General features: G+C 36.7%; 1 long non-coding RNA gene across 1 annotated transcript; it reads left to right on the top strand.

The window, feature by feature from the left end:
- The first annotated feature begins 403 nt into the window (after positions 1-403).
- On the top strand, positions 404-13,353 carry LOC114163634. Its single transcript, XR_003599421.1, has 2 exons — positions 404-943; positions 13,196-13,353. It is a non-coding gene; the product is annotated as an uncharacterized LOC114163634 (long non-coding RNA).
- Positions 13,354-15,181: the final 1,828 nt, after the last annotated feature.

The raw sequence follows: 15,181 nt of genomic DNA, 5'->3' as shown, positions 1-15,181 counted from the left end.
AATTTTGAGACTTTACTCTATCTTGTGTAAACCTCTATTGATGTTGTGATGTGATCCTAATAGGCTTATAGCTTGGGCCATTGGCTAGGCCTATTTTCTTTATTTGTTTTGTTTTTAAATAAATAAATGTTTGTTCTAATTGGATCAACATTCAATTCCTATTTCTTCCATCATTTTGCTGCAGCGTGTTAACACTAGAGTACGCCAACTTTCAATATCACTTATGCACCAAATGCAGCCCAATCCATCTACAACCAACATTTTGCGTCTTCATCAACACATTGGGCTTGCTACGTGTAGCCCAATGTTTTCTCCAGCGCACCTAACATGACATTGGGCCAAGATCCATTACAGCCAAGTCATTTTTCAAAGACAACTCATTTGAAGGCAATGTCACCAAATGCATCACACGCGTTCCACCCTCTGCTAGGTTTTCCCTTTTTCCGCCTCACACGTCCAAACATTCTTCATTTTTAAACAACAACGCATCTAGGGTTTCCCTTTTCTCTCATAATGCGTTGTGCCAACCGTCCACACCTTCACGCGTCTCACCTGTCTTTGTAGACTTTCTGATTTGTATCACAAATCATTAGGGTTAGCCTTTCATCTTTGCCGTTTGGATCTATGTTAGACGACATCCACTTTCTTCTCTTCCATTTTCTTTCCGGTTGCCTTCCCTATCTATAAAAGGCAAACCATTCCTTTGTAAAGCTTAGCTTAGATAAATGAGATGAGGTTTTAACCCATATTTGTCGGCTCACACCCCCTCTTTAGTCAAGGAATCGTTCTCCTAGGGTTTCCCAAGCCACCGTGAGTGTGCGAGGTTTCGACCGGAACGACAGATCTTCCAGTATTCCGCCGATAATCTACGCTTGGATCGACGATTGGAGGCTGAGTGGTTTAGATTCCGATGAATCTGTATGATGTTGGCTCCATCATTTTGGTAATGAAATACCACTCCGTTTCAGTTTTGATGTCTAATTTTTAATTTCTGGTTGTTTAAGTTTTGATTGCATTTCTAGGTTCCTTGCCTTTAAATTCTGCATTGCTTTTGAATTCTTTTATTGCTTTCCAATTTTAATTTTAGTTTTTCATGATGTGATGGTGTTTGATCTTAGTTCATATTTTGCATACAATTTTTGGTTTCTTCTAGGAATCCACATGATCCCAAAGTGGGATAAATTATCGAGATTTCTTCTCGAGTGCAAAGGAACTTTAGTTTAATCACTAAAGCAGTTTCCAATTTCATGTTTTCTATGTTGCATCTATTTGATTTAAGTTTCTGCACCAATTTTACTTTTCCTGTCTTTCTTCTAAGTTTGCTGCAGTAACTAGTCGAGTTCCTATTTTCTTCATTACATATTAATTTTCGCAGCTACATATGCTTCTTCTGAATCCACAACTCCCACTTATGCCTAATTATGTTTTTATGTTTTCATCTAGATCAACATCTTTTTAGTTCCATTCATTCATCCTAACCATTTTGCTTGTAGTTAGAATAATGCATGTGCGTGATACTGCACCTGTTCAAATGTAGACTTTATTTTCACTACTGATTTGTCACTATTTATACTAGCTACTATCACCGACCAAATATGATTCAAGTTTCAATCAAATTGGTATGCACAATGCATCTCTATTTTATTGAGTTAGTAGTTGCAGATTCTGCCTTACTGCTGCCATAGCATTTTCACACATGTTTACAGTTTATTGCATTGAATCAATCCAGCTGCTGTGAAAAGCATTTAATAATTTGTTGTCGTCACTAACTAATACACTACTGCAATTTGGTTTCATATAATTTTTGTGATTAGGAACATCTGCATTGCATATGAAATAATTCTACATCGAGTTCGGCTGTTTTAATTTTGCATTTCAAGTGGTTCAATATTCATTGCATACCATATCTGCATTCTAGAGCATATCAAATTTGTTAGGTATAATTTTTAGTGCATCTACATTTCTTCATAACTTTGAGGCTGCGATGCTTTGTGAGAAGATCAAGCAATGGATTCAAACTATGCTCTGTCTTTGGGTATTCTAGTTTCACTTTAGGTTGTCACGTGCACTTGCATTTGCATAAGTCTTCCATGTATCATCTTCATTACACAAGAATAGGAGCTTACCTGATTGGTCTACTATTCTGGTTTGAGAACTAACCTAGGGAATTTGCTTTACATATTATGGCTGGTATATGTTAATTCAGTGTTGTCACATTCTTACATCTGCACTTTGCTGATTAAATTTTTGCAGCCATAAATTAAATACTTGCTGCCAATATCTGACTTTTTTTATGCCACATGATGTCTAAATTTTGATGTTGTTCCTAGTCTACATTAGTATATTATCACAGTAGGTTTGAATATGCATGCTTCATGCATCCTTCCTTACCATTCACTTAGATTCTCATTTCATTTAAATCTAGTTTCTCATTTCATTAGGACTCATTCATTGCATTCATGCATATCATAGCATAAGTTAGTTTTCATCATGCATTTAACTTAGTTTGAATTCAATAATTTTCTACACTTTTTCTTAGTTTTAAAATCTCTCTATTTTCCCCCTTTGTTTAGTTTTATTTTCATTTTAGCAAGATTTAATTACGCAAGCTAAACTTGACACGTACCATTTGCTTGGATTCGATCCTGAGTTAATTTTCCTATACTTTGTTAAGGGGAATTGTTTGGGTTTTGTTTAACTCTTAAAAATGACTGAAAAAGTGAGTTAACAATTGGTTGTCCAGCAACCGCATTGTCATTGATTATGGACGGTGCATAATGGTGTTCTCAGATACAGAATGACTTGAGTCGATATCGACTCAAAAGGTGTTGAAAGAGATAGAAGTTGGGGCTATTTGTTTCATGATAGTGGCCCAAGCAAAAAAGAAAAGCACAGTTGAGCAGATCAAAAGCATACCAGTGGTGAATGAATATGCAGCTGTGTTCCCAAAAAAAGTTCTTGGACTACCACCAAGCAAGGATGTGGATTTAACCATTAAGCTCATCCTTGGAGCTGACCCTGTATTAGTGGCACCATACAGAATGGCACCGGTAGAATTAGTTGAGCTGAAGAAGCAGATAAGGGATCTACTAGAGAAGAAGTTCATCTGATCGAGTGCATCGCCATGGGAGCTCATGTGCTATGGGTAAAGAAGAAGGACGACAACTCTAGATTGTTTGTTGACTACCGTTAGTTGAACAAGTTGACATTAAGAACAAGTATTTGTTGTTGAGAATCGATGACTTGTTGGATTAGTTGAGGGGACTAGCGGTGTTCTCTAAAATTGTTTAAGTTCATCTGAGGACATATAGAAGACAACTTTCAGGTCACGATATTGGCACTACGAGTATGTGGTGATGCCTTTTGGGCTTAGAAATTCTTGTGTGATCTTTATGGACTACATGAATAGGATCTTCAGACCTTACATGAACATCCTCATTTATTCCAAGAATAGGGAAGAACATGCAGAGCACTTGAGGGTGGTGTTGAAAGTCCTCAGAGAGCATCAATTGTATGGGAAATTGTCAAAGTGTGAATTCTGATTAGAGGAAGTACAATTCCTTGGTCATGTAATATCAGCCCAAGGGATAGTAGTGGACCCGACGAAGATTGAAATGGTGGTGAAATGGGAGAGACCATAGAATGTTACTAAGGTGCGAAGTTTCTGGGGTTTAGTAGGCTACTATCGGCGGTTTGCGGAGGGGTTATCCAAAATGGTGAGTCCATTGACATAGCTCACCAGAAAGGACTAGTCGTTCTCTCGGACGGACAAGTGTGAAGCCTGTTTCAGTAGGATCCTGGAGCGAGTGACGCCTGGCGGTGAGGGAGGTCCTGCCAGGCGATAGCTGCAATGTTAGTGGACTTCTGAGCGCGTGGCACTTGGCGGAACGTGTCCCCTGCCAGGCGGTCTGGAAGTGGGTTTCGCCTTGCGGCTCTAGAGTAGCGTCAAGTGATAAGACATTGGATGTAGCTTGATTGCATTGATGTGAGTGGTCTACAAGGCTTCGGTGATACTTCAAAGGTCGGCTTGCTGGTGTTCCTTGAGTTGTGGTTCAGAATGTATCCCTTGAGTTTTGGCTCGGAATGAGATCTCGTGAGTTGTGGCTCGGGATGGCGGATGGACACGATGAATCCTTGAGTTGTGGCTCGGGTTGGCGAGTGTTGGTGGTATGAGTGTGCGCGTTGTGATGTGTACGGATGGGTCCAGTTAGAATGCCCTCCTTAGTATTAAGCTGACGATTTTGGTAGTCTTGGGACATTACGAATGTTATTCATATTGAGAAATCTATCCGGCATTACGGAGTGTGATCCGTAACATGATTTCCCGCACGTGCTCTACTAGTTGTGGCTTGTAGGTGTGGTAACAAAACATCTTGAAGTACTCATTAGAAGACGTAGAACACGGTTAACATGGTGGTGGCCATGTGGCATGAGATCAAAGGATGGCATTCCTTTGGTATATTTATATTGATGTGTAAATGTCTTATATATAAGATTGTTTGATATTAACTCACCCTATCTGTTTGTATTTGGCGATGATCGTGTACTCGGTACACGTGAGCAGATGATATTGCAGGTGGATCTGGTGGGGTATAGAGCTAGAGTGGGACTAGTTGTGATGTGACCCCAATAAGGCTTATTGCATTGGGCCAACGCCTAGGCCCATTCCTTTTTAATTTCTTTTAATTTTCTTAATTTTTTTTATTTTTAATTAATTAAATGGATTCTAATAAGACTTGTTTTACTACGTGATTAAATGGATTCTCCAAGCTGTCCAATTGATATTGGGCCTGCAACCCAATTCGTCACCACACCTATGCTGGCCATTAGCCACGTGATTCAGAGTGCTTTCATCCAAATTAGGCCTGAATATAATGGAGCAGCCCATATGCATGGCCAAGGAATTTAACAAGTGCAGCCAACAACATACCTCACGCACATGTATTTTCACTTCACGCGTGCACACTTAATAACATCACTTCTCTATTGGGCCGTCTCACTACATCAATCTGCAACCCAAGTTGAAAACCGCTCCAGACCAACTTTTGCTTCTGTTTTCTTCTTTGGGAGCGTCGCTTGGTTCAAACGTCACTCATGCCTTTCGTTAGGGTTTTCTTACCACCCACGCGCATTTCACTCACAACCATCTCTTGTCGTCAACGTGAGCTTCTTGCTTCACGCGTTTCTTCTTTTCCTAACTAGGTTTCACGATTACAACTCACGTGTTACTCCCTTATGTAAGCTAGGGTAGTTGTTTCTATTTTTCGCTTTCCGGTTGCCATTCGATCTATAAAATGGCAAGCCATTTCATTGTAATAGCAACTTTGATGAATGAGATTTTGGGTAGAGATCACTCCCTTCGTTCATCAGCTCACCTAAAACCCTAGATTAGGTTTTATCCTCTTAGGGTTTACCAAACCAGCGAGAAACCAGAGCGAACCGAGTGATAACCTCCATAATTGAACGTTTCCGCTGCGTTTCCCTAGCTCTCCACGAGATTCAATTGGTACAACGCCGATTGGAGAGCTTTTTCGTCGAAGTACCGCGACGGAGGAGCTTTATCAAGTTAGGAGAGGATTTTTCTTAAAGTTTTATTATTTTATTATTTTAAGGATTATGTAAACATTTGGAATATTGAATATGGTTATTATATTGATTCTTATAAATTATGGAATTGAGATATTTCAAGATGAAATAAAGTTTTAAATTTCTCGCGTTTTTGTTAAAAGATGTTTTAATAAATGACGCTGACGTATTATTTTTTTCTATTTTATTATTTAAATTCGTAATATTCGGTCGGGATGTTACAATCGAGACCCACGTTTCACCTCGAGATTCTAGTAGTCACTATAAGCAACTTTAAGCACGCAATTAAGAATAAGCTCAGCCTGTCACCCTCAGACAAATGGTCACTCTGAGAGAACTATACAGTCATTGGAGGACTTACTAAGGACGTGTGTGTTAGATCACCTGGGTACTTGGAGTAATATGCTATCATTGGTTGAGTTCACGTATAACAACAGTTATCACTCTAACATTGGGATGACACCATATTAGGTTTTGTATGGTAGGAGGTGTAGGACATCGTTATGCTTGCAATAGGATGGAGAGTCGGTGGTACTCAGCCTAGAATTTTTGCAACAAACCATTGAGAAGGTAAAGGTAATACAAGACCAGATGCACGGTACCCAAAGCAAGTAGAAGTCTTATGCAGATAAGAGGAGGAAGTCGTTTGAGTTTGAGGCAGGTGGTCATGTATTCCTTAGAGTTACACCGACAGGAAGCATTGGGAGAGCTCTCAAGTCGAGAAAGCTGACTCCTAGGTTAATCAGGGTCATACCAGATCACGAGGAGGATTGGTCCAACGATGTACGAAATTTCCTTGCCACCTCACTTGGCAAACTTGCACAATGTCTTCCATGTATCACAGTTAAAGAAGTACATTGTAGACCCTACGCATGTACTGGAGGAGGGCGATGTCCAAGTGCGTGAAGATCTGACAGTTGGAGTTGGACTAGTGAGAATCTTGGATTCCCATGTCAAGCAACTCAGAGGGAATGAGATTCGGACTGTGAAAGTTCTTTGGGATGAGGTAACCCAAGAGATGACGTAGGAGATGGAAGACCTTATGAGACAGTCTTATCCACACTTATTTATTGGTAAGTCCAATTTGCGATGACGAAAGTTTTATAAGGTGAGGGGAATGTAAGACCCGAGAAATTTATTTGATTAAATAATTAATTAATTAATAAATGTGGGTAGTGGGAGCCTTTGTGGTAATTAGTGTTAGCTTGTATGATGTGGAAAAGTAGTAGCTCAAATGGTTAAGAGTATTTGATCATGTTGAGAGAATTTGGGTTTGAGTTCTATGTATGCCAAATTGAGTGTTATTTTAATTATTTATTATTTTAGTACTATAATTGACCATGATGCATAATAATATAATCCTAGAGTTATAGGATTATCATGAAAAATAAATTGGTTGTGCATTGACTTGACAATTGAATGGTTATGTGTTCAAACCTTGGTAGACATAAATTAAGCTTTCGTTTTGCTAAAATTATTTTTGGCATGGATGGGAAGGGTCAGAAAACCTAGCCGTCTTCAGGAGCAACTGGGAAGGTTGAAGAAACACGATGTTAATGACAATTGATAGTCATTAAACCTCCATAATCATAATTTTCGTTTTTATGAGCAATTAAGCATAATTAAGTGAGTTTAAGGTGGAAAAAGGAGAGGCAATGTTAGAAGAAATGAGGGACTGACTTTGGCAGTATGGAGAGCATGTTCTGGACTGAGTAGAGAGAGTATCAAAAACAGGAATGTTGAAAGGAGACAAGGGCTGGAACAATCGTGAGCAAGGAGAACTTAAGCAATTTCAAAAGTTTAGCTAAGAAATCTAGCTTAGGGGAGCTGTAAGTCTCGTTTTAGATTTTAATTATATAATCCCAAATGGAATGTGATGTATGATTGCCTTTTGATCACATTTTTCTAGACTACATTGAGTTTCTAAAAAATTTCCAAAAACTGCTTGGCGGGCTTACAAAGCCGCTAGGCGATTCATACCTTTTATATGCAATTGAATTATGTAATATGGAGCATAACATAATAATAATAATAATAATAATAATAATAAACATAATTACATGATTGCGAGGCATTGAGTGAAGAATGGAGAGGTTGGCTGGAATGGCAAAATTTAGAGTTCGCACAAATGTAGGGAAGAATTCTAGGTTACCCAGAATGGATGTACCGCTTGGAGGCACGCTATGTACTACCAGGCGCCAGTGTAGAGAAGATGACTGTGCGTGGCTGTGAGGGCTATCTTATGTCTAGAAATCATTTTAGGCCAATTTTAGTGAGTAAGGTGAATGTAGGAATTTTCTGGACAATGGGCTGAGGGCTAGAGTGATAAGAAAGGTATGAATTATTAATGTAAATGAATTTATGGGTTCACTTGAGAGATGGGTTCTGTGGAATCAAAATGAAGCAGGAAGATTGGATTGGTGATGCATTATATAAACTAGAGTAGAAGCAAAAAGGGCATAAATTAAGGTCATTGAATAATCCTTAGGTCAATGGGGATATTGGAGGAAGTGTGGTACAAAGAAGGCATAAAGGAATTTAGTGGAAACAGAACTGTGAATTGGTAGCATAGCCTAAAATAGAAATTAGTTGCCTTGCAACTTGACTTGACTAAGTTTATGGTGTGATCAAAGGATAGGTGGCAAGGGTCTTGGTACATGGGAGGATACCCACACTTAGCAAGTTTAACGTATAGGATATGAGATTTGAAGATTCCGAGCAGTGTTGACAGTAACCAGCTAGACCTGAGGTATCTAGAGTGAGTGTTCAGGTAGTAAGAGAATTTGGTAAATTGTGCAAGTTAGTATACACCAATATTGCGCAAGTACTGATGTAGCGCCTGGCGGTGGTGTTAGACCCGCCAAGCAAGAGCTACAACTAAAGTGGGAAACTGGACGCGTAGTGCATGGCAGTGAGTGTAATCTCGCCAGGCGAAATCTACAAGGTCAGAGGCTTTAGAGGCGCGTGGCACCTGGTGGCACGAGGCTTTTACCAGGCGGTCTGGAACTGGCTTTCGCCTAACGGCTCTAGAGCAGCGCTAGACGATAATGCAGTGGCAGAATGGTTGTTTGCTTTGGATGTGCGTGGTCTACAATGTTTTGGTGATACCTTAAAGATCATCTTGCTGAAGTGTTCCTTGAACTGTGGCTCGAAACGGTATCCCTTGTGTTGTGGCTCGGGATAGAGGGTAAACACGTGGCATTCCTTGACTTATGGCTTGGAATGACATCTCTTGAGTTATGGCTCGGGATGGCGGATGAACACAAGGAATCCTTGAGTTGTGGCACGGACTGACGAGTGTTTCTGTTGTGAGTGTGCATGTTGTGGTTCATACGGATGGGTCCAGAAAGATTGCCCTCCTCAATATTTAGCCAACGAGTTTGGTAGTCTTGGGACATTTCGAACTATGCTTCGTATTGGAAACTCCACCTGGCATTACGGAGTGTTGTTTGTAGTAGGTTTTCCACACGTGTTCTACAAGTCGTGGCTTGTAGGTGTGGCAACAAGAGTATCGTGAGGTATTCATCTGAAGACGTAGAACACAAATAACATGGTGGTAGCCATGTGGTATGGAATCAAAGGATAGCTCCTTTGATTTGTGTTTGCATATATTGACTGATACTTTTATATATATATATATATATATATATATATATATATGTGTGTGTGTGTGTGTGTGGGTGTATGTTAGCTCACCCTATCTGTTTGTGATTGGCGATGATCGTGGAATTTGTTACGTGGGAACAAATGATGTTACAAGTGGATCTGGTGAGGCATAGAGTGGAGCGTGGGCTATCTTTGGGATTTTCTTTTTATAGAGTTGTACTGATTTATGGATTTTAAGGACTTTGCAGATACTTATGTTACCAGACTTTGATATCGTATTCGAGTTTTATAAATGAGGTTTTATTTTTATTTCTTTATTTTATTATGTAAATTTGTAATATTTGACCAGAATGTTACACATATATTTGTGATGTTGATTTCAAATTTTACATTACTAATATATATCTATATAAATACATTTGTGGACATTGTCCATTCATTATATGCCTTATATATAGTATGTGTTTATGTCTAATTTGCATAAACAATCTTACTACATAGCAAAAAACAACTCTAAGATGGAAAATTGGAATATCATTACATGTGTTGTGAGGTCATGGTTTGTTCAAGATTATACTAAAAGAAAATCTCAATTTTCAATGGAAATTATCCTTCGAGACAAAGAGTAATATAATTGAAATTGTTGACAAATTCTTTATTCTTCAAACGTGTTAGAACTTACAAAATCATATATGAGAATTTGGATGTCAGGTGTGATAATCCTTGCCACAGTAAGAAACACACTGATATACAAATTCAATATGAAATTATTAAGGATAAGGTTTACTACATTCAATTATTCAGTGTTTCATGCAATGGAGGTTTTTATGGAACAATCCATCACAATTATAAAATAAACTTTTAATTTGGAACAAAAGTTGTTTTATTGGTTGTTACTTAGTTCCCAAAATAAACTTAAAATGCATTCATTTTCTATCATAAATGCTTCTAGGTTGACACTAACTATTTAATAGGTAAGTTTACCTATTATTCTTTATGATTAAGTTTATGTCAATTACTTTAGCATTTTAAATGAGTAATTATTATTGTTTTATGCGTATGTAATTGAAATTTTGACTGGTGTTGAAACTGAAAGAGAGCTTGAAAAAGTCGGTAAGAAGACTAAGATGAATGTCATTTCAATAGAAGTTTATGGGTAAGTGGAATGTTTTTCTTTGTAAATCTATAATTTGTTATTGTAAATTTCTAAGCAATTCTATTTTGGTACAATAGTTTTCGAATGGAATGCACTTGGTCACTATGTTGATGAGTTAAATGCATTTTTTGCATCTAGTGATGATCAACATGTTGTTATTGCTATACACTATTAAAAAGTGAAGGTCTTTCTAGGTATCTTATTGTGCCCACTTTGTTGTGCATGATAAAAAAAAATTATAATAACAATAAATATTATTATTATAAAAAAATATTAATGAAATATGTAACACCCTGAATTAGTAGAATCTCTCCACTAATTTTAAGTATTTCAACTTTGATATCAACATAGTATATAAGCCATTTGTTACAATATTCCTCACAAGTTACATTATAAATTTTTACACAAAACATAATTGTATTCTAATTTAGAGTAAATATGTAAAACATTAGACGAAATATATATAAGCAATTCTTTCTATCTATACCATTCCCAAGTTATGTCTTTGTTGAGGATTGTAAGAATCTAGAAAATGACTATAGGGCAGTGATGGTTTCTATAAAAAAATAGAACACTGCAGTATTTTAATACTAAAAGATTAAGTTATATAAAATATTTTAATCAGGGATGTTCTTTTTTATAAAAATTGCCTTCTCTCTAAAAGTTAATTCCTCTAAGTTTTTTCCACCTTCTTTCACCGTTTTAGACTCCAATTATCTGATTGAAGATCATAAACTGTAGAATTGATCCTCGCGAGGAGTTTTACATTTATTACTAATCAAAGAGTCAAACAAAGTAAGTTTTCGTTTTACGCACTTTTAGGTATTTTTTTGATATTAGGTTGCGTGTGGGGTTTAGAATCATGCATGTTTACAATACTAATTGAAGTAGTTGATTGGTTGTTCAGGAGATTCTATGTGTGTAGAGCTTCAAAGAGCAAGTGTATAGGTTCATGTGAGAATGGCAATTCTATGTTGTATAATCTAGAATGTTGGCTTGTTATGACTGGAATAGGTGATTTTAATTGTCTCTAGTGTGTTGGTAAATTATTTGAAATATGTGAGAAACTTTTAGGTTGTCTTAGGCATTGTCACACTGTAGAATTTGAGTTCCTATGTTTTGCAGACTTGTTGTGGGAGCAAACAACTTATTGCACGAGTGTCAAAATTTATTTTGATAGCAATGTTTTCTCATTAAGCGAGCAATCCTCTCATTGGGTGAGTTGGATTTTCCTACTTTGAGTCATCTCAGAAAATTTATGATTCTCGCTTCCTTAACATTCGGATCGAGCTGGAATTTTGATAGTTGATCCTAGACACATGAATGTTTACTTTGACTGGTGCGATCTTTGATTTGAGGTCTATAGTTAGAAAAGTTAGTCTCTTGTGATTTCTCTATTTTAGCTTTCTCTTTATGAAGAACATTTCTACTTGATGGGGTTAGTAGGTTGTTATATACTGTTGTGGTCTTGGGTTGATCTTGATGTAAAAGTATGTATATTTGTGAATGATGGATGTGTGTAACATAGAATGTAAGCACGCCAAAGTGAGGAAATAATTAGATGTATACATATATGTTGTGGATAATTTTTGAAGTTATTTGAATAGAATATGGTTATTATTGAAATACAAAGAATACTTATGAGAATTAAGGTTTTGTGGATATGTAACTTGATGAGGAGGTTATGCACGTGGTGAATTGAATAATTCAATGAGGTGTTATCAGGTTTGAGGAATGTTATATATGGATTGAATGTCATGTTTGAATTGTATGGTCATATAATTCCTAAGGAGGAGTGGTATGGTAGGTAAGTCTAGTTTTATGCATTTACTAGGGACACTCTTTGAATTTTTTGACTGGTATGGTCATATAATTCCTAAAGAGGAATGGTGTGGCATGTAAGTCTAGTGTTATGCATTTTTACGGGAAAGCCTGTTTTCATGGCATAGAGAATCCCTTCCTTTCTCTGGAAAACTTGTATTTCTCTACAAATTCATTCAGATATGCATAAATGCGTTCCACGGTCTTTAGGTGTGGTATCATATGTATCGGGCTTATTTAGTTTTTAGTTAAGTATTAAGTATCGTCAATTCCATACCACATTCCCTCGAGAGTGACAATGCTTAAGTAATAGTAATTAAGAATTTCTACTTGATCTCACGAACTATAAAAAAGTTTAGCCCAGCCTAATCAAATCTCATATCTAAAGTTCCTAGCCTTTAAGAACTAGGTTTTTCTCTTCTATTGGTTCTAGAACCTTCGACTTGTGGTTCCACTATTACCGTTGCAAAAGTTAGATAATCCACTGCTTAGGGAATGGGATGGATGTTGTAAGACCCGTGAAAATTAATTAATTAAATAAATAAATAATTAATAAATTCGGGTAGTGGGAGCCTCTATGGCATTTAATTCTGATAAGTGTGACGTGGGTCCTGTAGATGGCGAGTGTTGCCAGTGTGAGTGTGCACGTTTTGGTGTGTACGAATTGGGTCCTGTAGATTGCCCTCCTCAGTATTAAGCTGACGAGTTTGGTAGTCTTGGGAAGTTACGAATGTTATTTGTATTGGAAACTCCACCTGGCGATACGGTTATGATCTGTAGCATGGTTTCCCACACATGCTCTATCAGTTGTGGTTGATAGGTGTGGTAGCAAGACATCTTGAGATACTCACTAGAAGAAGTAGAACACGGTTGAAATGTTAGTGGCCATGTGTTATGGAATCAAAGGATGAATTTCCTTTGGTGTGGTTGTGATATATGTATATGCTTGTATATATGTTTTATTCTGTTAGCTCACCCTATCTGCTTGTGTTTGGCGATGATCGTGTACGCGATACACGGGAGCAGATCATGTTGCTGGTGGATCTAGTGAGGCATAGAGTCGGAGCGGGGCTAGTCTGGGGAGAAGAGTTTTATTAGAGTTTTTATATTTTTTATGATTTCAAATACATTGTAATCATTTATATTACTAGACTTTTCGATAATTATAATAGTATTTATAATTATGGATTTTGGATTATTATTGAGGTAATAAAAGTTTAAACATTTCCCGCGTTTTTTTGGAAATGATATTTCATTAAATGCAGTTTAATTATATTTCTTTATTTTAATATTTAAATCAATAATATCTGGTCGGGATGTTATAGATGTCACTTGTAAGTCTTTAAAAAAAGGTGGTCCTTATTTTGATTTTGTAAGGGAAGCGAGATATGTTTCATGCATAGAGACGCAAATGGAATACTTGTAATGAGCTGCCAAATCACAGACTCATATAGAGGAATGAGTCTATGTGGTGAAGACAGAATAAGTTTTTTATAGCTGGTTATGGGGTTGTGGATCCCTTTTATATTAGGTTGTAAGTTAACTCCCTTTGTCGAGAGAGAGGGGTACCAAGAACCATTACTGGAATTGTAACATTGAGGAATTTCTTTTTACGTGACAAAGCAAAGCTTTATAAGTCTGAGTGGATGCGTAAATTTGGATAATTGATTCTAGGCCATATTTGCGTGAATGGATAAGAATAGTTTTATGATATATGAAGTCAATATTTGATAGTTTGATTTAGATCTTCATATAATAATTGTATATGAATCTCTAAGTTATCATTAGCTTACCTTATTTTGTGTGTTGGTTGCTTATGTCTCTTTTGAAATGATCGCTTCTATGGCGTAAGCAGACAAGGTTTTATGTGGTGATGGTACTAGCCAATAGGCTAAGGGACGTTCTTGGAGTTATATGAAGGAATGTATATAGTTATATGATGTAGTGTATGTTTCATAGTCTTGTCTGACATTTTGAGGGATTAGTAACGTGTATTTTGAATAACCTTAAAAATTTGTGATAGGATTGTACTACATTTTGTTATAGATTTTGCATACATTTATGTTATCCATATGACATGTTTGCTTAATACTAAACTAGTAGGAACTCAAGAGAGTAGAAATAGTTTATTTTCTTGGGTTGTTACAAGGACCCTCACCTGCACCATCCTTTGGTCATGTATACACATACGATCATCGTAGGTGGATAAACTACACACAACACATAAAAGGTAGGGTAAGCTAGAGATAATTTAAAATCAACATCTAAACATAAAAGTTCTCATAACTCATTCATAAAAATTAAGAAATTTGCTACATAACCTTCACAATTTATACAATCAACATCTAAAAACCAAAAACCATAGACATAACCACCAGGTAATCGGTGTATATACTAGTACGATGAGATTGTGCACCTACCATTGCTTGATCCTTCCTGCTTCCTAGGAGTCATAGCTTGTAATGTGTACAGGCCGCTCCTCGATCACACTACATGGTAGGGTAAATTCAATATCTCTCCTAAGTTTGATTAATGTCAGCACTTTAGATATGAACCTTCCCCAACTATCTCGACTAGTTGTTTTCATCTATATGATTCCAACAACTAGTAGAGTCACGATGATCTTAAGACTAACTCACGTCATCGATACACTACAATTGTAACACACTTGGTAGTTTTCCTCCTTCGAGAAGACAACTCTCTCATTCATTCAACTCATATCAAACAAAGGTAAAACTATAATAAAGCACATACAACATTTACACATAGTTTATACATCACATTCTTATATATTCATAAACATCAGACATGGTCATACATATGTATCTTAATTCAATCAAACTCATGACATATCATTTAATTAAATCGAATATTAACAACTTATAATTCATTTTCTATTGCATTAGCATAACACAAACCACAAACCTCAAATCAAACCACAAACCTTTAATTGCTTAGGACAAGTTGTCAAAATTTAGCTCGTTCCAGTGGTTAACAAAACGAGAATCCAAA

The sequence above is a fragment of the Vigna unguiculata genome, chromosome 9 (assembly GCF_004118075.2).
Source record: "Vigna unguiculata cultivar IT97K-499-35 chromosome 9, ASM411807v1, whole genome shotgun sequence".
NCBI classification, from domain to species: Eukaryota; Viridiplantae; Streptophyta; class Magnoliopsida; order Fabales; family Fabaceae; genus Vigna; species Vigna unguiculata.
Note: the sequence above shows the minus strand (reverse complement) of the source record. Positions and strands in the feature narration are given on the sequence as shown.